The sequence below is a fragment of the Protopterus annectens genome, chromosome 8.part0, assembly GCF_019279795.1.
Source record: "Protopterus annectens isolate FY-2018-M chromosome 8.part0, PAN1.0, whole genome shotgun sequence".
Lineage (NCBI taxonomy): Eukaryota > Metazoa > Chordata > Ceratodontiformes > Protopteridae > Protopterus > Protopterus annectens.
In genome coordinates, this window is record NC_056741.1 from 1,418,065,988 (window position 1) to 1,418,088,794 (window position 22,807).

At 38.2% G+C, this 22,807-nt stretch overlaps 1 protein-coding gene across 4 annotated transcripts in view; it reads left to right on the plus strand.

Annotated features, from left to right (window-relative positions):
* The first annotated feature begins 6,943 nt into the window (after positions 1-6,943).
* The window catches only part of LOC122809477, a 69,314-nt gene continuing 53,450 nt past the window's right edge, over positions 6,944-22,807 (plus strand). Inside the window, exons 1-3 of one of the 4 annotated variants that reach the window (XR_006365905.1) lie at positions 6,944-7,035; positions 7,206-7,267; positions 8,965-9,088. The gene's annotated coding sequence lies outside the window, so the exon portion shown is untranslated. Of the gene's footprint in view, positions 7,036-7,205; positions 7,268-8,767; positions 9,089-22,807 lie in introns of those variants that run through there. The other 3 variants (XR_006365906.1, XM_044081018.1, XM_044081019.1) reach the window with 3 other exon arrangements.

The following is a 22,807-nucleotide window of genomic DNA, read 5'->3' on the forward strand; positions in this document are numbered from 1 at the left end:
ACTCGCACATAAGGCTGCTATTTAATCTTAGCCTTACTACAGGATAAGTACACAAAGAATGGCATACAGCAACAGTGGTTCCACTCCACAAAGGAGGTGCTTCTACAGACCCTGGAAATTACCACCCCATAAGCTTGACGAGCCTTGTCTGCAAAGCTATGGAGAGGATCATTATGGAACTCATAGACAAAGACATTGGTGACCTACAGACACTTGATCCTACCCAATTCGGCTTTGTCAAGGGCAGATCATGCCTTTAGAACCTAGGTGACTTTTTTGAAACAGTCACTAAGACCACTGATGAGGGTAAGGCAGTTCACACAGCCTACCTTGACCTTGCAAAAGCCTTCGACACAATACCCCACTCGGGCATCATAGACAAGCTCACCAGCTTAAATGTAAACCCATATGTCATAAGATGGGTTGCAAACTGGCTAAAGGACAGAACCCACAAGGTCAGAATTGCTGGAGCCATGTCAGACTCTAAGCCAGTTACAAGTGGTGTCCTACAGGGCTTGGTCCTGGGACCCCTCTTGTTCGGCATTTATTTCTCAGAAGTACAAGCAAACATAGGAGGATTGTGGCTGACAAAGTTCGCAGATGACTGCAAGCTGGGCGCCATAATCGATATTCCAGCGGACACTAGCATCCTTCAGAAAGGCCTCACAGAAATGGATAACTGGTGCCAGAGCCATGGCCTTAAACTGAACGCCAAAAAATGTATAGTTATACCCTTTGGGACAAACAAAGTACCCACAAATTACCACATAGGTGGTAATCCATTAATCATGGAAGAAGTAATCAGGGACCTAGGGACCCAAGTTGACAGTGACCTCTCATTTGACACCCACATTGCCAAGGTGGTTAGGAAGACCTTCTATATTGTCCACCTTATCATGAAAGGATTCACATCTCGATCAAGAGAGGTCATTGTGCCCCTATACTCTTCCCTTATCAGACCCATGATTGAGTACAATGCTCCATTTGGTATGTACCTTACCCAGCACCTGCAGCAGTTGGAAAGACCCCAGAAGTACCTCACCAAGAGGATCAAGGGACTCAAACATATGTCATATGCTGCCAGATTGAAGAAACTCCAGCTCTATTCAGTCAATACCGCCTACTCAGAGGTGATCTATGCCTGACGTACAAGGCCATGTCCAATCTGGAATTAATGGACATGCTCCACCTAAAAAAATCCAAATCCACCAGAGCCACGAGAGCGAGAGACTTGAACCTCAACACAGAAATAAATAGGACATGCTGGAGGGACAGATTCATAACCCAGAGGCTCCCTACACTCTGGAACAGAATCCCAGTCCATGTTAGGCAATGCCCCTCACTGACTCTCTTCAAGAGAAATCTTGAAGAGTGGATGGGAGATCATAGGTTTACCCCAGGGGTCATCTCTGTGTCACTTCTAGACAGAGGCACAGTAAACTAAACCCTAAATGGGCACAGTATTATCATTCCAGGGGGTGGCGGAAGCCACACACACTCTGGCTAGGCTTATAAATGCCCTAGGGCAGATAGCCTAGTATGAACCTATGAACCGATGAGCTGAAAAGGCCACAGTGATTGTTAACCAAGAAACAAAAGGCCTAAATCCCTTCACTATTCAAATGTGTTAGCACATCTCTCCTTGTACTACCTGCTGGTTGCTCCAAGGTAACTTGTGCCTCATTTTCAAACCACAAAAGCCAAAGTTATATTTCACCAACTATTTCTTCTCAAAGACAGTGGTTCAACACAAAACTGCACAACAGACTTAAAATCTACATGAATAAATAAACAGGACTGACTAGAGGGATAGGTTCCCAGCTCAGCATATTTCCATCCTGTGGAATAAGTTACCACTATAGCTCAAGCAATGTACTACTTTGGCTGCCTTAAAGCTAATCTTGATGACTGTATGGGTAGACCCAAATTTACACTAGGATTATATACCTCTCAACTGTTCAGATTTTGGCAAAATAGCCAGATTTTTTTTTAATTATATTTTTGGTCTATTCCTCATAAAATGTGTGGTTTTCTGACAATTTAGGATTTAAGTCATTAAGTAGTGACACAGACATGTGAAGCCTTCATAGTCCTCATAAAATGCAAAATGTCAAACCCTATTATAATAGCAACTTTGTAAGTATAGAATAAAAAACAATAATTAACATTTTCCATCATATTCTGCTTTTGCCATCCATTATTTTTGGCTCTGGCCAGAGTTCTTGTGCTACAAGTCTGAAGAAGTATGCAAGGATATTATACAGTCATGCTTTATTTGTCAGATTAGCACTACTTAGTCCTTGTAAAGGGTGTCAAGAACATTTAAGTGATTCTGCTTAAAAGTGTATATGGCTAGGTTTCTTGTGGTTCCTTTGATTGCTTGTATAGTATTGCTAATTTGTCCCTGTGTTCTAATGCATATCATATAAGCACCATTTGATCGTATTACTGCTGATATTGTGGGGATATTAGTAAAATCCATTAATGGGTATTAGTGTATGGGCAAAGCAAACAAATCTCCAGAAGCAGTGTCTATGCAAAGCTAATGTTAAGGCTATTGCTAGAGAACTAGGACTGTCATTCTCCAGAGATGGTATCCCTAAGGAGATAATTACTGACCAAGATGCTCACTTTATGTCAAAGGTACTGCATCGTTAATGTCAGTTCTTTAAAATTACACAGCTGAAGACATAAGTCAACTATCTGCAGGCAAATGGATTAATAGAATGGTTTAATGAAACACTGAAATCCATGCTAAGTAAATGTGTTGATGCAGATGGTTAATGATGCGGTTGAAAAAACTTGGACCACTTGTAACCCTATTTACTACTGTTTGCAATTAGAGAAGTGCCACAAACTTCAACTGACTTACCCCATATGAACTTCTGAATGGCAGGCATCTGATTTAGCTGCTTGGCAATGCTAAGGAAATTTAGGAACAGGAAATACACTGTTCAAACATCAGATAGAATACTGTGTTAGCTTGCAGGAGAGATTAAAACAAGCACTGGTCATGCTAAGGGGGCATGTGCAAAGAATCCAGGAAGCATAACACAAGTTTTTAAATAAAAATGCCTACCTTAAATAATTTAACCCAGGATTCCACATACTATTACAAGCCCCTATTCAGGAAAAAAAAACATTCTGGCCAAATGCTAGTGGCCATTTCAGATGATGGAAATTATGAATGCAATAAATTATAAGGTTTGACGGCCGGGAAAGTCTGTCAGTTTGGCACAAGATTTGGAGAGGTATGGAACTATGAGTAACTAGATAGAAAAATAAATTATTTTAATTATCTCAATTCTGCTTCAATATTTGAGTTGCACTTAGTGACCTTTGTGATAATAATACTTTGTACTTTTCTGCTCTGCTCCATTCTGTTTGCATTTTAAAATATGCTCTGGGACCCTAGTCTTCTTTATTAACAGCTGCAGGAAGGTTGTTTTTTCTGTCTTAATTCCTCACTTCTGTTTCCACAAGTAGAATTACTTGCAAAAGCTATCCATTTGTATTTTAAGCCCTGATGGTCTATAGTCTTGTAGTTCAATTCACAGTTGTGGCATAGCTGTGTAATCCTGCTAAAGCTTCTCTCTCACTACACCATGTCATACCAGATGACTTGCTTATTCATTCAGAAGAGCCGGAGTCTCACTTTCCTAAATTGCATATTGCCCTAGAAACCATAAGGCAGGCAGTCTTGATTGAAAATGCTAAGAAAAGTAAACTGTGTATGTTGGAAACTAAGCACTTGAAAGTATCTTATAGGAAGAGGGATGGTAAAGCTACAACTAGGAAAGACAGTGACCCTAAAAACTGGTCTGTACCCTCTCCAACCAGAGAGACAGAGAGAGAGAGAGAGAGAGAGAGAGAAATTAAGACTTTTCTTGGGCTAGCTGTGTATTACAGGAAGTGTGTGCCTAATTTTGTGACTGTTCCTTGCCTGTTGTTAGACCTTAAAGTAAGGATTTTTACAGTTTGCTTTATATGCCAAAAATAAATTTGGGATGAATACCATCCCAAAACATTCAAGAAGAGGAGTGCCCTATGTATAATATCAGTATGAAGCTGAACAATGCAGAAAGGAAATATTCTGCTATTAAAAATGACTGCCTTGCAATAAAGTGGGATGTCTATGCCTTGAAATTATATTTGTTAGGCAGGCAAGCAGTTTGGTTTGGAAACATATCATGCCCTTTTGATATAGTAACATAAGCAAACTGACAGTGTTAAAAAGTCACACCAGTGAGCTTTATCCTTCTACCTCTTGTTTTATAATGGACCACTGGACTACCTAGCCAATAAAAATGTTTATAGGTTATTTAAGGTGAACAACTAATAACACCTGGTTTTGTACTGGGGGTAACACACGGACTCTGGAAAAAAGGACGGCTCCTTTAAAATGTGTGTTGAAGTGGTGGGAGCATTCTCATGAGAAGTTAGCAAGGCAACATTTCTTATTACAAAGATAGTTAACAAGACCTTAATTGAGAATTGCACAAAATGAGGTTGTCTGAAAGCAACAAACTAGGAAGTTAGTTCCTCACTGAAAGGTCATCCAAAAGAAGAGATAGGAAACATGGACAGACAGCCAAGTCAGGTCAATTGTACCTCATAGTTTCTTTTATTGCTTGAAATATATCATGAAATAATGTACCAAACATTTATAAACAGATTTTAGTTTCATTTTTTATCTTAAAATTCTGCTGCAACTAATATTGGAGGTGTAATGAATTAATGCAGCCCATACAACTTTGGTTTAATGCACATTGAGGAGAGAAAATGCACTCTGTCATCAGTGTAGTGCCTTAGCAAGTCCCTGATCCATCTATGCATTAAAACTATTCATTACACATCTAGGCTCCCCATCAGAGCAGCAAAACTTAACATACCAAGTCTGAATGCTTTTAAAATGAACATTTGAATGCTTACATAATGCAGTAAATTCTGATAGTCACTTTTGCACCTTTAAACCCCCTGCCCCCCCGTACCCATCTTTAACATGGCGGTTGCATCTCTGTACTCCAACTAATATTATACTACAAGGGTGGAAGAAGGAATTCTCCAAGTTGTTACAGTTTCTCAGTTAGTATATGACCCCTCTTTTTATACTTACATTTTCACATTCCAAAAATCACAGTTATGGTCCTTGGATGTTCAACAGGAACCACAACTTGAGGGTATGGATGAAAAAATATCTTCCAGCTGTTAAGAAAAGTTCTTTCTTTCTTTCTTGCTATCTTTTACTACTCACATGGACATTTTCAGATTTACCCCAGGAGTACTGTCTGGTAAACTGACTTGTCACATAGTAGGTAAAGTAAGCCTGTGGGAATCAAACCCTAGACCACAGAAATCAGTTTGTTAGCAGGTCATATCCTTAATCTTCTGCACTAATTGCCACCCAGCATCTGTTCTAACTTCCAGATTGGTGAGGAGGAGGATGACAAAACTATGCACATGCCCAGCGTGCTCCCATTTCAGACCCTTAAACCTGCCACAGGAGGAGTGGAAAACATGCAGTTGTTATTGTACCACTCAGTGATGAGACACAAACTAGAATATTATGTCAATTATGGTGTGTGTACAAGATGCAAAATGTATGTAATATAGAAGCAATACAAAAGAGGAGATGAAAATGCTTCAGGACTGATCGAAGTTTCTCTATTGTAAGATTGAGAAAGTTTAGTATGCATAGCTGGAGGGGAGAAACATTGAAAGGCAATATGATAAAAGATCATGTGTAGCTTTCAAGGTGGTAAGACCATTCAGTAAAGCTATGGATCAGGACTTTAAGCAAAATGTAAAACAATATTATTTAGATGAGATCATTTTAGCCAGTGTGCATATTCAATGAGGATGAGAACAATGGGTTTGGCCTTTAAGAATAAATGGTACAGGCTTTGGGTACTATTACTATACAGTCTAAAAGGCTAGATGGCCATGAGAAACTAGGTTTAGAATGGATGGATTGAGAAGACATGTTACATTTAGTATGTACCCTACTAGGCATCTGCAGCAACTGGAGACACCCCAGAAATGTTTAAGAAGATCCAGAGTCTTCAGCACAGACCTACATGGACAGACTGAAGTCTTTTTCACTGTACTCAACATATAGGCTGCTTAGGGGACACTTGTACCTGGCTTACAGAGCAATCTCTCACTATGACCTGATGAATTTGCTGCACAACCGTAAGTCAAATGTGACTAGAATTGCCCACTCCAGCAACTTCAGTCTGGCCTGCCATTTAAATAAGACATGCTGGAGAGACAAATTCATCTCACATATGTTGTCACTTCTCTGGAATAGGCTACCAATTCATGTTAAACAGAGCACCTCTATGACTCTGTTCAAAAGGAGCCTGGATGAATGGATGGGAAATGGCAAATTCCTGCTGGGAATAGCTCCCACCTCCTTCTTGGACATGGGCAGTCATTACTAGTAATAATTTTATACATTGACTAGACTTTTTCTCTTGAAATATAATGGGTGTAATAGCCCAGTAACCTCCTATGAACCTATGAACAAAAGTCGTCAAACCAGTCCTGGATTTTATGTATCCATACCTGACCAATTCTATGTTGCTACTAAACCATAAAATATACATTAATTTTGCCTAAGACTAAACATTTGAAGCAATACCCAGAGTTTCAGAAACGTGTTAATATCCATACACATTTAAATGATTCCATTGATTTTTATAATAGAAGAAGGAAGGGTTATGCTTGCTGATCCTTTATATGCTACTTTAAGGCAGCCTGATCTTATTAATACATTACTTTTAGTTAAATGTTCTGTTAATATATTAGCGGAAGGAAAAAAATAAGGAAGTAAATCATACCCTGCAAGGCTTTGTGTTTAAGCATTAGCTTTCATCACAGGTTGCAGGTTGCAGTTTACCACTTTGTTTCTTCACCCAAAAGATGCCTCACATTTATAAATAGATGAGGTTCCTCTTAGATAGTACCATTTCTAAAGAGTACAGTTGTAGAGACTTCAGTTACTGCTATATGTTTTCGTGTAGTTGTTCCAAGGTAAGTGTGACATTTTTTCCGTGTACCAGTTATGTCTCATAATACCATTTGAGTGCTATTTCATTTTTAATAGCAGTTAACATCTCTGATGAATCTAAAAAGTCAAAATATATTTGTAGTTGTATTTTCTATTTTTGTTTAACTTTCTTTTCTGTGTTTTGAATCTGTAGCTACAAGAACACAGCTAACAAGTGCAACAATAAAATAAGTACTGGAAATCACCTTTAAAAAGGTAAGATACCACCTGGGATTATTTTATAATAATACTACAATTATTGTTTTCTGTGTGCATCACGCTGCTTTCCAGTTAAACTTGTGTTTTGTGAGTTGGAAGTCCATGTCATGCTGGAAAATGGTATAGCTATAGTGATCCCCACCCCCCATTCAATGAATACATAAATACAAAGAAAGACAAGGTTATTGTTGTTTACTGCATTCACTACATTGAATGTAACTTATATTACCCTCCCTTATGTATTATCATTAACTAGAACCAAAGGTTTAATCAACATTGGTGGTATAAGTTCCTAGGTGATGGTCACTGTTGATATGAACCCCCCCCCCCAACCCAATGCACAAAACGGGAAAAAGGAGACTGATGCAAATGCTGAAAACAGCAATAAATAACTCGGTGGGTTTTAAAGCCTAGCATATAACAATTTCGTGGACAAGGAATATATTTCTTTATTCCTACATCAGAAACGTATAGTCCCCAGAAATTAATATCTGCAGAGTATGAATTAGAACCTGCAGAGTATGCTTAAACAGCAGCAAGTAGCACTGAAGCTAGAGGAAATACTGCTTTTGACAAAAAAGCTGAAAGCAAGGATACATGCTGTAGCTGTTTCATTTACTTTTTAGTAAAGCATAAAACATTGCATGAACTGATGACACATAACACTCAACTTCTTTTCTCAAGAATAGGGGGCAAAGCCAAAAAAGAATGGTATAGCAAAACCCATAAGCAGGGACAATGTTTTAATATTATTCTAATTTACCTTAGAGGTTAATAGAACAATATATTTTATATCAGAGTGTATTTTTGGCATTACTGACTGACTACAACCCTCAGTGATTTGTTAGAAAAATAAAGCATTTATGATGGAAGGGCACAAATATAATATCCCATCATGGACCTTCTGGAAAATCAGGGATGGCATCAAGGTATTTTAAAGCCAGATTATAACATATTGCAGCTTCATGTCTGAATTATAAAGAAGGTGACTGATTCCTTACCATTAGACTTTATATTAGACTTCCTACAGGAGCAGTACAGCCATAGATCCTGGGTCCATCTGCTAGCATTGTCTGCCTCCCGAGTTTGCTCACTCCACTAGTACTAAAACCTGCAGAGTATCATCTGCTTGTGCCTGACTCAATCCTTGCATTGTTAAGGTGTGCACTACAGACTGGTGATATCTGCCTGTCTAACATTATATTTTTGCAGATGTCTTGTTGATTCCTCTTGTATACATGCTGCTGCTCCTATACAATGTACAAAATGGTGGACATTGAACCTGCACACCTATTCAAGAAGTAAAAAAAAAGCTGTATAAAGTGGAAAGGGAGGAATGGGGATAGCATGTTAAATGCATTTAAATGTCAGAGTAAATGAGCTATTTTTCTGGCTTCAAACAAATTTAATCTAATGTAAACTTATCTTGCAAACCTATATAGTGGTACTGCACCAGAAGCTGATTTTATTACTGCCTCTGTTACTAATAACCATCCTGCATGGCTACATTACTGGGTGTGGCACTAACTTCCTCTGTTCTGTATTTTGTTACAAACATTGCTTTCTTATTTCCTAATGCTTGCTTCTGCTCAGTCTCTACATATTTCCTCATATTGTTTAGGTGAAGGGTCCCCAGATTGCATTATTTTCCTGTTCATTTCCTGTGTCTAACATTGTTCTTAAACTGTGCCAAGATTTAATTCACTTGTCCCAAACAATCATCCTCAAGAATTCAAGTGGAGTTACTTGCTGACTGACTACCTAGCTGTCTTCTGAAGCCATCTTGGAAGATCACAACAGGCCCAGAACCAGGCCAGGGTAAGTTGCTACCAGTCTATGCTTGCTGAGTTTTGGACTTTTGCTTGCTCAGTCTACTGCTACTGCAACCTGCAAGGTAGCTACTTGAAATATGTGTCAGTTATGTTAGTATGTAAATATGTGCATACCTCCCTTTCTCAAGGTATTGCGGGTAGTATTTAAATTACTCCTGGAAAATAAAAACATTAGAGTACTACGACACACTTCCTTTTTCAAGCAAAAATCAAGAATCCACTTAATATGGGCATTGTCACAGCAACTCAGCAGCATATGCTAATTGGAAGCTGGATTGTGCTCTGAAATCCCTGATTTAGAAGAAGAAACATTCTTATTAGTAAAGAAGATATTGACATCATTAAACTTAACAATATTATGCATTGCAGAGCCATTATGCTGATATTGTTTCAGGAGTAAGGCATATATCTCCCATGATGCCTTAAGAGGTTTTTTTTTTTTTTTTTTGGGGGGGGGGTCGACATTTCTGTGATTTGCCAGGGTCTTTTGGCTACATATCTATACTCTGACCAGACACTTTCATTTGCTTCTTTCTTTAACCCTCATATAGTCAGAGTGTGAGAAGCCCATGATAACTGTTTTTCTCCCAACCTTTGTCCATCCCTTTCTTTATAGGTGTCTACACTGTAGGCTGCAGTAATCCCACTGCTGCCGCTCAGACACCACAGTACTCTGTAATTCTTCTTCTCCTCATACTTCTGTAATGTTTCAAGGAAACATTTAGCTGGAATCACTGTCATTACCAGTTAAAGTCATGTTATGCAAAATCAACACTTCTACCAATGACATCTATCCTATGTTCTCTACAAGGGCAGTGTTGTGAGGTGCCAGTAGATGGTATGCACAGACATGTGAACTTCTTTAAATGTAAAATTATCCAAGCACAACTGTTATTTTCAGTTATGTCAATCAGTTTTTAAGGGTTTTCCTAAACTGTCAGTAGTATTACACTAAAGCAGTCCTTGGTCCTTGTTTCATTATATCGTTTTATATAGCTATATGTGCAAATCATGTAATCTAACTGAAAAGGCATGGGTTAGTGCCAGACAAAACTCAGTGAGTATGTGCTTAAAGATGGAGTATGTATGTAAAGAGGATGGGGTACCTTGCCCTACATAGGACTGAAGAGGTCATTCTACATATCTGTCAGTGTTTCATATTGTAATACTACAAAATGTCAACTTATGGCATTGTGTTAGTTTTAATAACAGATTTGTTTTATGTCACTTCATAAACCTCTGAAAAGCAAACCTCTGGTCTTGCTGGACAGGACAAAGTATTTTCGGTCACTAAAGAGCTAAATGTATTATAATATTGTTTGGCTAGTTTGCACTGACAGATTTACCTGCTATTGCTTTCCTGTTGCTTAATGCCGATATGCTCTACTGGATATCTGGAAAAATCACATGCAAGTGAGACTGAGTACAGCAGCCTGCAATTCACAGACATTGTGGCTTCAAAGTACTGCCATTCAGGAAGCCTGACATTTAAGACAGTTCTCGTGTGGACTACACATTGGAAACTACAGTGCAAGTCTCCATTTGACCTGGAAAGTAGTTGTCAATAAGATGTCAGTGAGTCGAGTGAGCAACATGGTAGCTTGTCACATATAGAATATTCTAACGATATAGAATCGCGCATTACCCACTAGATAGGCCTAAATCTAATATGCAACGTCAACAAAACTTGCTGGAGAGATAGGTTTGTCTCCCAGAGGCTGCTCCGTCTCTAGAATAACTTCCCATACATGCCAAACAAAGTACCTCGCTGACCCTCTTCAAGTTCAACCTTGACGAGTGGATGAGAAAACACAAATTTGTCCCAGGTGTTCCACCTTTGTCCCTCATTGACAGGGGTGACAGGTGCTGACTGGGGTTTCTTTTTGGTGGATAAACTCTTGACTAGGCTTGTAAAGACCCCAGGGCCATTATCCTAGTAACCTCCTATGATCCATTACCTCATATTAATATGTCTAACAATGGGCTGTATCACTATATAGGTGTAGTCACCACAAATGTTTTGTTACAATCTAACTGTACCTCCCACACACACACACACACACACAGACACACACACACATGCGCACACACACACACACACACACACGCACATTCAGTGGTACTGCAAGGCTCTGCCAAATGGAGTTCCCTCCAAGCCAGATCCTTTTCAGTAACTTATCCATACCTAGTAGCCATAGAATTTTACATCTCCTGCAGACTATATGCATTGCTGTGATTTTTTTTAATAATCAAGCTAAAGAACCTAAACCAAAACATATCTTATGAAAAATGGATGCTATTAAAAAGGAGTGAACAGCAATGTGTTTAGCAAAAAAAATCATTACAGTGGTGCACTTAGTTTTCAGATTTGTAAAGTAATGTACTACAATAAAATAAAACAAAAAAAGTGATACAATGATTGTAAAGAAATAAAATATATTACAAAATCAACCACAAAAAAAAACCTCAAACCTTTTATTCAAATCAAATGATTCATCCAGTAAGCACTTTCGTCTAAATAAGACTTCATCACATAGATTCATCCATTATGCTTGGACAGTGCCAGTGTACATTTTTCATCTCTTGCAAAGAAATTTCACCCTATTTTCCCAAATGATATGTGTCTCATTCAGTTATGAAAATATTAATGTAAACATGTTAATATGAATAAGTGAAAAAAACAGTGCTTAGTATCTCCACTGCAATGCATCCAAGGTTAACAATTACAGTGTCTTTGTTTCTTACACCTTGGATTTTCTATTAATTGGTAAATTCAGACACAAAAAATGTCATGATACCATAAGGAGCCATGGAAGTTTAAAAGAAGCATACAAACCATCTGTATAGGTGTGAATTAGTAAAAGCAATATGTAAATCAATTCAGTTCCACATTCCTGGCCAAAGAAGCAGTAATATCAGAGTCACTCTCGAATGGGACTATAGTGATGAATTACACCCCTTGTAAACTCTGCTATTCTCTATATAGTATGAATAGCTTCTAGCATTGAAAGCTACATTTTTTTATTACAATTTTGACCAGTAATCTGAAAGTTATAAAATGAAATAAACATTTATCAGTAATATAAATAGTAATTAACTGACCAACAAAAGCACAAAATGTATTCAGTTTTATATTACACTCGGCTAAGGAATACTCAAACATCATTGCCAGGTTGAAGAACTACTCGGTTCAATGCTTCAGTGCTGTGCTTTCAGAGAAGAATCATTATACACATTGTATAGTAATTTAAATCCAAGTACATTGTTCAACAGGAAAAGCCCCTTCGATTTCTAAGGAAGAAAATGAATTGATTTAAATTCTTCATCTACTCCAATAATTAGTGTGACTCTCTTAACAAGCAGGCTATGTCTGACTTTTTGAGCCATGAATGATTCCTACTTGATCTCCTATTTCTTCACAAAAATAGTGGCTCTGCAAGCACTTGCAGTAAGCATCTAAATGTATATCAAAAATAAACAAGACTTAGAGGAGGGATAAGTTCCTAACTCATTGTATTCACAGCCTATGGAATAAAATGCCACTGCAGGTCAAACAAATTCCTACTTTGGCTACCTTAAAGCTAGCCATGAAGACTGGATGGATAGACACAAATATACACCAAAGTTATCATGTATGGCCCTGCTCAATTTTGGAGGTAAACATTATTAAGTGCTTGAAAAGCACGACAAGGGCTTTTACGTGAGTCTTTTTAAGGTGTATATAGCTAGGTATCTTTTAGTCACTGTGATAGCTTGTCTATTAAAAATGTTCAAGAAGCCTTTTAACACACAGCCATCTGTACCAGTATAAATAGCAGAAAGAATAACATTGCACAAAGCAGTAAAATGTATTGTGCTAAGACTGTGTCTGACAGTACAATAGCATGCCCACTACTGTCAATTGCAGTAATGTATAGCTATAAACAGGACATGGTGCACATACCCTTTGACCATGACTGGCCTCTACAGTACATGACAGTTCATTCTGACAGTGATCAATCAAACATTCTGTTTAATGAATTTGGCAGTCTTTTCTTTATTTATTGCATTTTTACCAGAAGCACGTCTCTCTAAATACTTTATCTTTAACATTTGCTAGCATCTTAGCAGCAGTGATTTAAAATATATGTTCAAATTGTTTTATTATGGTGTGGATGGGAGGAGAAATGGCATAGGCATTATCCTGAAGGAATAGTACGCTAAGAATGTTTTGGAGGTGAAAAGAGTGTCGGATAGAGTGATGTTTATGAAGGTGAAAATTGATGGTGTAATGATGAATGTTGTTAATGCAAATGCTCCACAAGTTGGGTGTGCGATGGATGAGAAAGAACAATTTTGGAGTGAGTTGGATGAAGTGGTGATGACTGTACCCAAGGGTGAGAGACTGGTGATTGGAGCAGATTTCAATGGGCATGTTGGTGAAGGGAACAGAGGGGATGAGGAAGTGATGGGTAGGTATGGTGTTAAGCAAAGGAATGCAGAAGGTCAGATGGTAGTGGATTTTGCAAAAAGGATGGGCATGGCTGTGATGAATACGTATTTTAACAAGAGGGAGGAGCATAGAGTGACATACAAGAGTGGAGGAAGATGCACACAGGTGGATTATATCTTATGTAGAAGGGCCTGTCTGAAGGAGTTTGGAGACTGTAAAGTGGTGGCGGGGAAAGTGTAGTTAGGCAGCATAGGATGGTGGTTTGTAGGATGACATTGGTGATCAAGAAGAGGAGGATGAGTGTGAGGGCAGCACCAAGGATCAAATTGTGGAAATTGAAAGAAGGGTAATTGTGAGGTGGAGTTCAGGGAAGAGTTAAGACAGGCATTGGGTGGCAGTGAAGAGTTACTGAATAGCTGGGTAACTACAGCAGAGCTAGTAAGAGAGATGGCTAGAAAGGTGCTTGGTGTGACATCTGGAAAGAGGAAGGAGGACAAGGAGACCTGGTGGTGGAATGAAGAAGTACAGGAGAGTATGCAGAGAAAGAGGTTGGTGAAGAAGAAGTGGGATTGTCAGAGAGATAAAGTAGACAAGAGTATAAGGAGATGAGGTGCATGGCAAAGAGAGAGGTGGCGAAGGCTAAGGATAAGGCGTATGAAGAGTTGTATAAAGGGTTGGACACTAAGGAGGGAGAAAAGGACCTGTACTGATTGGCTAGACAGAGGGACCGAGCTAGTAAAGATGTGCAGCAGGTAAGGGTGATAAAGGATAATGAGGGAAACATACTCACAAGCGAGGAGAGTGTGTTGAGCAGATGGAAAGAGTACTTTGAGGGGTTGATGAATGAAGAGAATGAGAGGGACAGAAGGTTGGATGATGTGCAGATAGTGAATCATGAAGTGCAGTGGATTAACAAGGAGGAAGTAAGGATAGCTATGAAGAGGATGAAGAATGGAAAGACTGTTGGTCCAGATGACATACCTGTGGAAGCATGGAGGTGTTTAGGTGAAATGGCAGTGGAGTTTTTAACTAGATTGTTTAATGAAATCTTGGAAAGTGAGAGGATGCCTGAGGAATGGAGAAAAAGTGTTTTAGTACCAATTTTTAAGAATAAGGGTGATGTGCAGAGCTGTAGTAACTACAGAGGGATTAAATTAATCAATCACAGCTTGAAGTTATGGGAAAGAGTAGTGGAAGCTAGGTTAAGAAGGGAGGTGATGATTAGTGATCCGCAGTATGGTTTCACACCAGGAAAGAGCACTACATATGCAATGTTTACTATGAGAGTGTTGCTGGAGAAATATAGAGAAGGTCAGAAGGAGTTGCATTGTGTCTTTGTGGATTTAGAGAAAGCATATGACAGGATATCTAGAGAGGAGTTGTGGTATTGTATGAGGAAGTCAGGAGTGACAGAGAAGTATGTAAGAGTGGTGCAGGATATGTACGAGGGTAGTGTGACAGCGGTGAGGTCTGCAGTGGGAGTGACGAATGTGTTTAAGGTGGAGGTGGGATTACATCAAGGATCAGCTCTGAGCCCTTTCTTATTTACAATGGTGATGGACAGGTTGACAGACGAGATCAGACAGGAGTCCCCGTGGACTATGATGTTTGCAGATGACATTGTGATCTGTAGTGAGAGTAGGGAACAGGTGGAGGAGACCCTGGAGAGGTGGAGATATGCTCTAGAGAGAAGAGGAATGAAGGTCAGCAGGACTAAGACAGAATATATGTGTGTGAATGAGAGGGAGGACAGAAGAATGGTGAAGATGCAGGGAGTAGAGGTGGTGAAGTTGGATGAGTTTAAATACTTGGGATCAACAGTTCAGAGTAATGGTGAGTGTGGAAGAGAGGTGAAGAAGAGAGTACAGGCAGGAATGGAGTTGATGGAGAAGAGTGTCAGGAGTGATTTGTGACAGACGAGTACCAGAAAGATTGAAAGGGAGGGTCTACAAGAAGGTAATGAGACCAGCTATGTTATATGGGTTGGAGACAGTGGCAGTGACAAAAAGGCAGGAGTCAGAGCTTGACGTGGCAGAGTTGAAGATGTTAAGATTTGCACTGGGTGTGACGAGGATGGACAGGATTAGGAATATGTATATTAGAGGGTCAGCCCAGGTTGGAGACAAAGCCAGAGAGGCAAGATTACGTTGGTTTGGACATGTGCTGAGGAGAGATGCAGAGTATACTGGGAAAAAGATGCTAAGGATGAAGCTACCAGGTAACAGGAAAAGAGGAAGGCCTAAGATAAGGTTTATGGATGTGGTGAGAGAGGACATGCAGGTGGTTGGTGTGACAGAGCAAGATGCAGAGGACAGGAAGAAATGGAAACAGTTGATCCACTGTGGTGACCCCTAATGGGAGCAGCCGAAAGAAGAAGATTTTATGTTTAGACCTCTAGAAAACAAAATGCTGAGAATACAAGGATTTAACTTTGAAAGCAAGGTTTTTTATTCTGTTATTCAAACTGTTGTGATGTGAAAGTCCAACTTTCTTTTCTGAGATGTTCAGTAAAACTGAATATTTTGAAGTACATTTTCCTTCTTATATGGTTTGATCCTTTGGTGTGATTCCAGGAACTCCTAGGATAATCCAGGAAAATAATAGAAAATCCCAAAGGTTGGAAGTACTGTGAGGACCTTTTACTTATGTATGTATGTTTCAGCAAAATATTTAAAAACACTAGTTCTAAGAAGATAAGCAAAATAATGTCACAACTGAAAGAGGTTACATAAAAAATAAGTCTGCATTGCAATCAGATCTGTTTACATAAATAATTGGGTATGAACTTGACCATGAGGTGACCGAGAATAGATAAAAATGTCCTCCTTCTGTTACGACAGAAGAAGGTGAACTGCAGGAGAGAGATATTAGTAGCAGTGTCTACTGCAGATAACTTAGACACCATAACAGAGAGGGAGGAAAGTGATGGCCACCATCAAAGAGCAATACAGTGACTGTCGTATCATAGAATTATGGAATGCACAAGGCAACTGAATCATGTGACCACTTACACCTTGCTAGTAACAACCCTTATGCATGCCTTCTTTTTCTAAGAAGTACTAGAACAGTCATACCAGGGGTGAATGTATGAATACCCATCCAATTGTGTAATTCTTTCTTAAAGAAAGATAACGTGTCACATTACCTGACATGGAAAGGACATTTGTTCCAGAGAAGAGATAGTTGTGTGAAGAAGCTGTCTCTCCACCGTGATTTGTTTATTTTCTGAAGCAGTTTCAGATCTCTGGTTCTAGTCTTTGCAGGATTGTTTGTTTTATGGAGAAATAAGAGGTCTTGAACTGTCAGATCCCTAATGGCCTGGAAGGTGAGGCACAGATTTCCCCTAAGGAGTGTGTAGGACACTGAATACAGGGACAAGGCCTTCAGCCTCTCTTGATAGCTCATTCTTTATTCACATAAAGTTTTTTGTCAGGAACTTATGGGATCTCTCTAGCTACTTGATATTTTGAGTAAAGTACATCCCAAAGGGGGCATTGTATTCTATAATAGGCATGATCAGTGTAGTGACATAAAGTAAACACCCTTTGTAATCAGCTGTGCAAGATAGAATGATTCCCTGACCTTTAATGCAACATAATGGTCAAAGGAGAGGAAGTTACTACCTATGTCCAAGGTCCCTGACAACATCTTCATTTTGGAGTGTGATGTTTTCTGTGTTATAGACTGGACGAAAGGTTTGTTTGCCAGTTGTAGCAATATTTCATTTTTAGCATTTAGTATTCCAGTTACAGTTTATCAGCTATTAACATGTGTAAGTTCACTTTGTAGCTTCTGCATATCAGAAGATCATTCAAGTATAATAGCCAGTTTGCAATCATCAGCAACTTAGTTAACTAAAGTTCCTGATTTTTGATTTGGACATCAGAAAAGTGTAAGCCAAATAGAAGTATATATCAAATACTTTGGCAAGGACAATGTATGCTGTATGGGCAACATACCCACTGTCCATGACTTGTGTTCATGTCTCAAGGAAATGTATCAGAATCATTAAATAGGATCTACTCTTAACAAAGCCAAACTGCTGGTGGTCATATCTTATAAGATTTTTTATATTTTAGTTTATCAGGTCTGTTATGACCCACTCCATGGCCTTGCAGATGAGGCTTATCTGACTGATGGGTCTGTAATTCCTGGAGCCTGTGAAGGCCTTCCTTCAATCTTGTGAAGAGACATCAAATCTAGGTGATAAAGCCAGTGGATAAGCTCAACATGAATAGTTGAATAAGTGGGTCTACCATTTTTAGATCTGTCCAGCAGCAGCCTGCTATGTTATCAGGTCCCACAGAGGATGTGTTTTTTTTTGTTTTGCTTTGGAAAGAATTTTTTAAAAAAAAGCTCCTTTGTGATGATAGGTGGTTTTAGGTCCTTATGTAATTGTTGGTTGGATATAGATGTCTCTGGAGTGAAGTTAACACAACATTTGTTTGTCAATATATTTATGATATCCACAGGATAGTAATTTGTAGTACTCTGGTAGGTGGTGTCATTTTGTATGAGTTCAGAACAATGTTGGGTAGGTAAAGAAAGGTTTGTAAGTATCCCCAGTTACAGATGCTAACCTAAGATTATTTAAAGCTTTAGTGTTCCTGGTGGTGTTTTTCAGTACCCTGGATAACTTTTTGACGTTAAGCTTGATCTGTGTATCGTTAGTTTTGATACATACTCTAATGAGCTTTTTTTCTCTTACTGTTTAATTATGCATGTGAACCACCAGGCTGGTTTGCTCTTTCTTTTCTCTTTTTAGTTAAGTTTTAGTAGAGGCGAGCAGGTTTATACAGTTTAGGTGACTGTAGAATGTACTTGCATGACTACTAACCATGTCTGCATTATGGAGATTACAGTTATATTTGAACTTAGATAGTTCATCATAAGATAATAGGAAGTTTGCACATTTAAAGTCTTTGAATATTGTGATATTTCCCTCAGCTGGTTTAGGGATTTTGAAAGAGAATTTTACCAGTTTGTGGCCAGTCTTGACTAGCGAATAGTATACCTGTGGTATAGTACATATAGCTGCCATGTTTGCAAGGACCAAGTCGAGAGCATTTTTGCATCTAGTGGACTGTTTGACTATTTAATTCAGGTAATTTATTTTTATGAAATTGAGAAATTTCTGGACAAAGCCCATATTTGAGTGTAGATTCTCCTGGGTCTATGTTCATTCATCAAATAAAACTAACAACAGATGCCAAATACTTGAACATTAAACCTTGAATGTTAATATTACCAAAGATGTTTATTTTTAAAAGTAAAATTATCAAATGGCCATAGCTGGCCAATATCATGAATGTCCGGTGATGCTGTACACCATGTCAACCAAAGTGGGGGGTTCTGCCCCCCCCACACCTCCCAACTATATATAACAACTCCGAGATCATACTACAATGCCGAATAAGGCACATTTATAAAAGGATTTGTTTAGCTTACCTTATGTATAGTGGTACTTCCTGGTTGTTGGCCAACTATGGCCATTCAATGATTTTATTTTCAAAAATAAGCGTCTTTAGTAATATTAATGTTTAACTATTAGCCATTCAATGTTAGTTTTATTCAATGAATGAACATAACCCAAGTTTCCCAGTTTATCAACAGGTGATTAAATTCTCTAAGGATGATGGATTTTTGTGTATATGAAGTTCATCATATTTATTTAAGAACCGAGAAAGGTTTTTGGCAGGTCATGAAAAATGTCCTGTAACATGTCTATGATCTGATATTTAGTGTTATTTAAGCTGAGTTGAATTTCACTAAATTTGGTTCATGGATCTCTGTGAATCTGTCCTGAGGTAACTATGATCTTTAACAAATATGAATACTCTATCATAATTTCCACTGGGTCTAGATGAAAAAGCCAAACATAGAGGGATGTTTACTGCAATCCCAAACCATGTTTCAGTAATAATATACACATGAATGTGCTCCATATGCAGGAGGGCTTCAAGGTTGGACAGTTTATTATTAGAATCCTCGCAATGATCAGCACCCCAGTGATATTGTCAGGTGCTTTATGTTTTTATGTTGGAATATCCATTAGCTTGACTCTGCCTAAAAAGTGCTAGGGGGACAGCAAATGCTTTAGCCAGTATTTAGAACTGGGGAAAGAGAGGTGCAAGCTGTCCTTAACAAAACATGTGAGGATCTGGAACAGTTCATTCCATGCTAATACATACTGGTTCCCCCTGGAATGTCAGCACTTACTGAGCCAATTATACAAATCAGTCATGTTTTTCCTGTACCTCAACATCATTGGTGGTGACTGTAGGATTCCATTAAGCACCAGATTTTTTCCTGCAGTTGTGACATGTGGAGAGCATTGACTTGTTTCTCTGCACTTCAGTTAGGGTTTTGGGTGCCAGGTCATTTACACCCATGTGGAACATTACCATGTTGTAGTCATATTTGCTCATCCTAAGACCTTGACACTAGAAAGACAGCTCAACATCACCCTGTCTTTACCAAGTCTTGTGAGGGTAGACTCTGTGTGTGTTACTACAGAGTCACCAATCATCGATACATTATTGTTAGCAGGGGTTTCACAGTACTTGATTTGGGGCATTTTTTGACTGGTGACCCTCGAAGGTGGATACTGCAGTATGTCTTTTAGCACTTCATTTCTGCTGAGACCTAATCTTGTCTGACCTTGGCGACTTAGCTATTGGTTTTTTTTTTTTTTTTTTTTTTTACAGCCTCTGCATCTGTCAGTTTTCCATGTATTAATGAAGTATTTACATCTCTTACAGGTAGTTTTTGATGGAGTAAGTAGCAGTTCACCATCTGTAAGCATAAGCATCCTGTAGTTGTTACACTGCCTAAGTATACCAAAAGTTATGATGCTGGCAACCGAGGGAAGATAATCTGGCTGATTTTCTATTAGTGTAGAAAGTTGACTAAATAAGATTTATCTGAACAGTATTAGAGTGTAGAAATGTTTGGAAATAAGCCACCAGCCAATATGTTAGCCTTTTAGAAACGGCAGCTACTTATCCCCTCTCACTAAATAGACACCACTGTCTCCCAGACTGCTCAAACACTGGTTAAACTGTGTATTTGTTACTGCATTACAAATAGTAGAAATGAAGAGAAAACAGTAGCTTAAACACAGGGAAATAATAAAGCAACTAATGAATGCAGTCAGGTGACTGTATAACAGCACACTTCAATTACCAGGAAAGAAAATGAAATGACTGATTAAATCTTGTTTAAATGTTATTAAAACACAGTACAGTTAAAATGAAGGGAAATTGGTAGATTTAGGAAAGCAACATGGTTAAATTGATTCAGGTGACTGTACAAACATGTTACTTCAGGTTCAACAAGGAAAACAAAATAAAATAAGCAAAACTTGTTTAACTAACACTAAAAACTGCAGAAATCAGTAGGTGACAGCAAGTGAAGAAAAAATAAGGTACTTTCATGATGTTTGTCTTGAAAATGAAGTCAAAACATGACTTTAAGCTTTCTCAGCATGTGTGCACTGTGATCAGCCCTATGAGTCTTGTAGGAGACTGAAACAGTCACAAATTATTGAAAAATGAACATGCAATTGCAAGAAAGGGAAAATTAGAAGACATATTACCATTTATGAAAGACAAAATACATTTGCTGGAGGGGTGATAATGGAAGGATAATGACAAAAGTCAGTTGTAGATCAGGAGGCCCAGCCTTCACAGAATGTGTCCCGAGTAAGAGAATGATATTGGAATTGGTCAGACAATCAAATGAAGAGGTAGAACAGGTTTCACTGGTGGTCTACTATGACCAGCCCAAATGCAAGAGGAAGAGAAACAAACAGCATGTTATTTGTTTACTATAGGCCAAAAGTGGAAAAAGGAGAAAATTGCATTAGGCCTCAAGACAGTAGGGACAGAAGGAGAGTGCCGAGAGAACCAGGCACTTATTAATTTGTCAGCAATTACTCTTACAGGCATATTTGGCTTATTTTTCTTAAAATGATGTCTCAGATTTATGTTCTTTACCCTTTTGCTAAAGCAATAATTAATTCTTCAGCTATGGATTCTGGTGAGAAAAATCCATTTTCTATATTTTTGGGAAACAAAGCATTAAGGTAGATTAAATAAAACATTCTGAAGCAGCACTAATGGATTATTCTGCCTCCTTTAAATTTACATTGCATATACTGCAGAGGAGTGTCTTATAATATATTCTCTCTCTGCAAATTATAATTTTGCAATAAGCAAAAATAAGGTGATAATTGCTTAAGGAAGAATAAGCGGTCTTGCAGTAGTATAACTACTATAGATTCTGGGGGTCTATGTCAATTCATTGAATGGTCAGATTGCCAAACGTCATCACATCTATAATGTAGGCCATTGAACTGTTCTGACTGAGATCAAATTACAGATCGGATCAGGAAATGTGTCCTTTCCCCCACTGTATTACGATCTTGGAGTTAGTATATATAATTAGCAGGAGGTGTGTGGGGGGGGAGGTTCGATGACCTGCATTGTCAATGAGAAGATGATCGTGTAGTGACATATTCCCAGATTCTGAATATGGAAGATAATAAAGACCACACTATTGTGATATAACTCTCGCAGCAATATAAAGACATGTTTAAGAGTATCTCAAGACTAAAACACACGATTTTCTAGGAATCCAGTGGAGTTTACATAGGCTTGAATATTGTTGGTAAAACATTACATTTAGTTTTTCAAAAGCAAATGAAGGACTTGTTAATTGACAAACCCAGTTTTTGCTATATTTATAATCTTTCCAAAATACATTAACATAGAACTCTTTCATCAGGTGGACCCATAGCAATAGGTACTAATGGTCATCTTGACAAGGCAGGATAAATATTAAAAGAAAATGGGTTATATTATGTAATTTGTCAGTGATCAAATATTTGTGATACAGGGGATCTAGCAACTAACCTTCAAATACATCTTAGGTTAGATAAAGAAAAATAATCTGGTTCCACACAGCAGTGAAAATCAATATGTCCTTTAATTGTAGTAAGTAAGCGCTTTCTCGGAATAACATCCGCTTCATCAGACCAACAAAGATAGAATAGCAGTTACATTTTTAAACACTAAAACATCCAATCAAAAATCAGATAAAATGTGCATCATAGCTAAAAGCCATGTGATAAAATACATCTGTAGAATCTATAAATCGTTAAAAAATTGAATAAAACAGACTAAATGAACAATATGCACTTAAAACTGGTAAATACAATAGTAAAAAATAATAAAAGATGGACTATTGAAATATACATGATAAAATATTAAA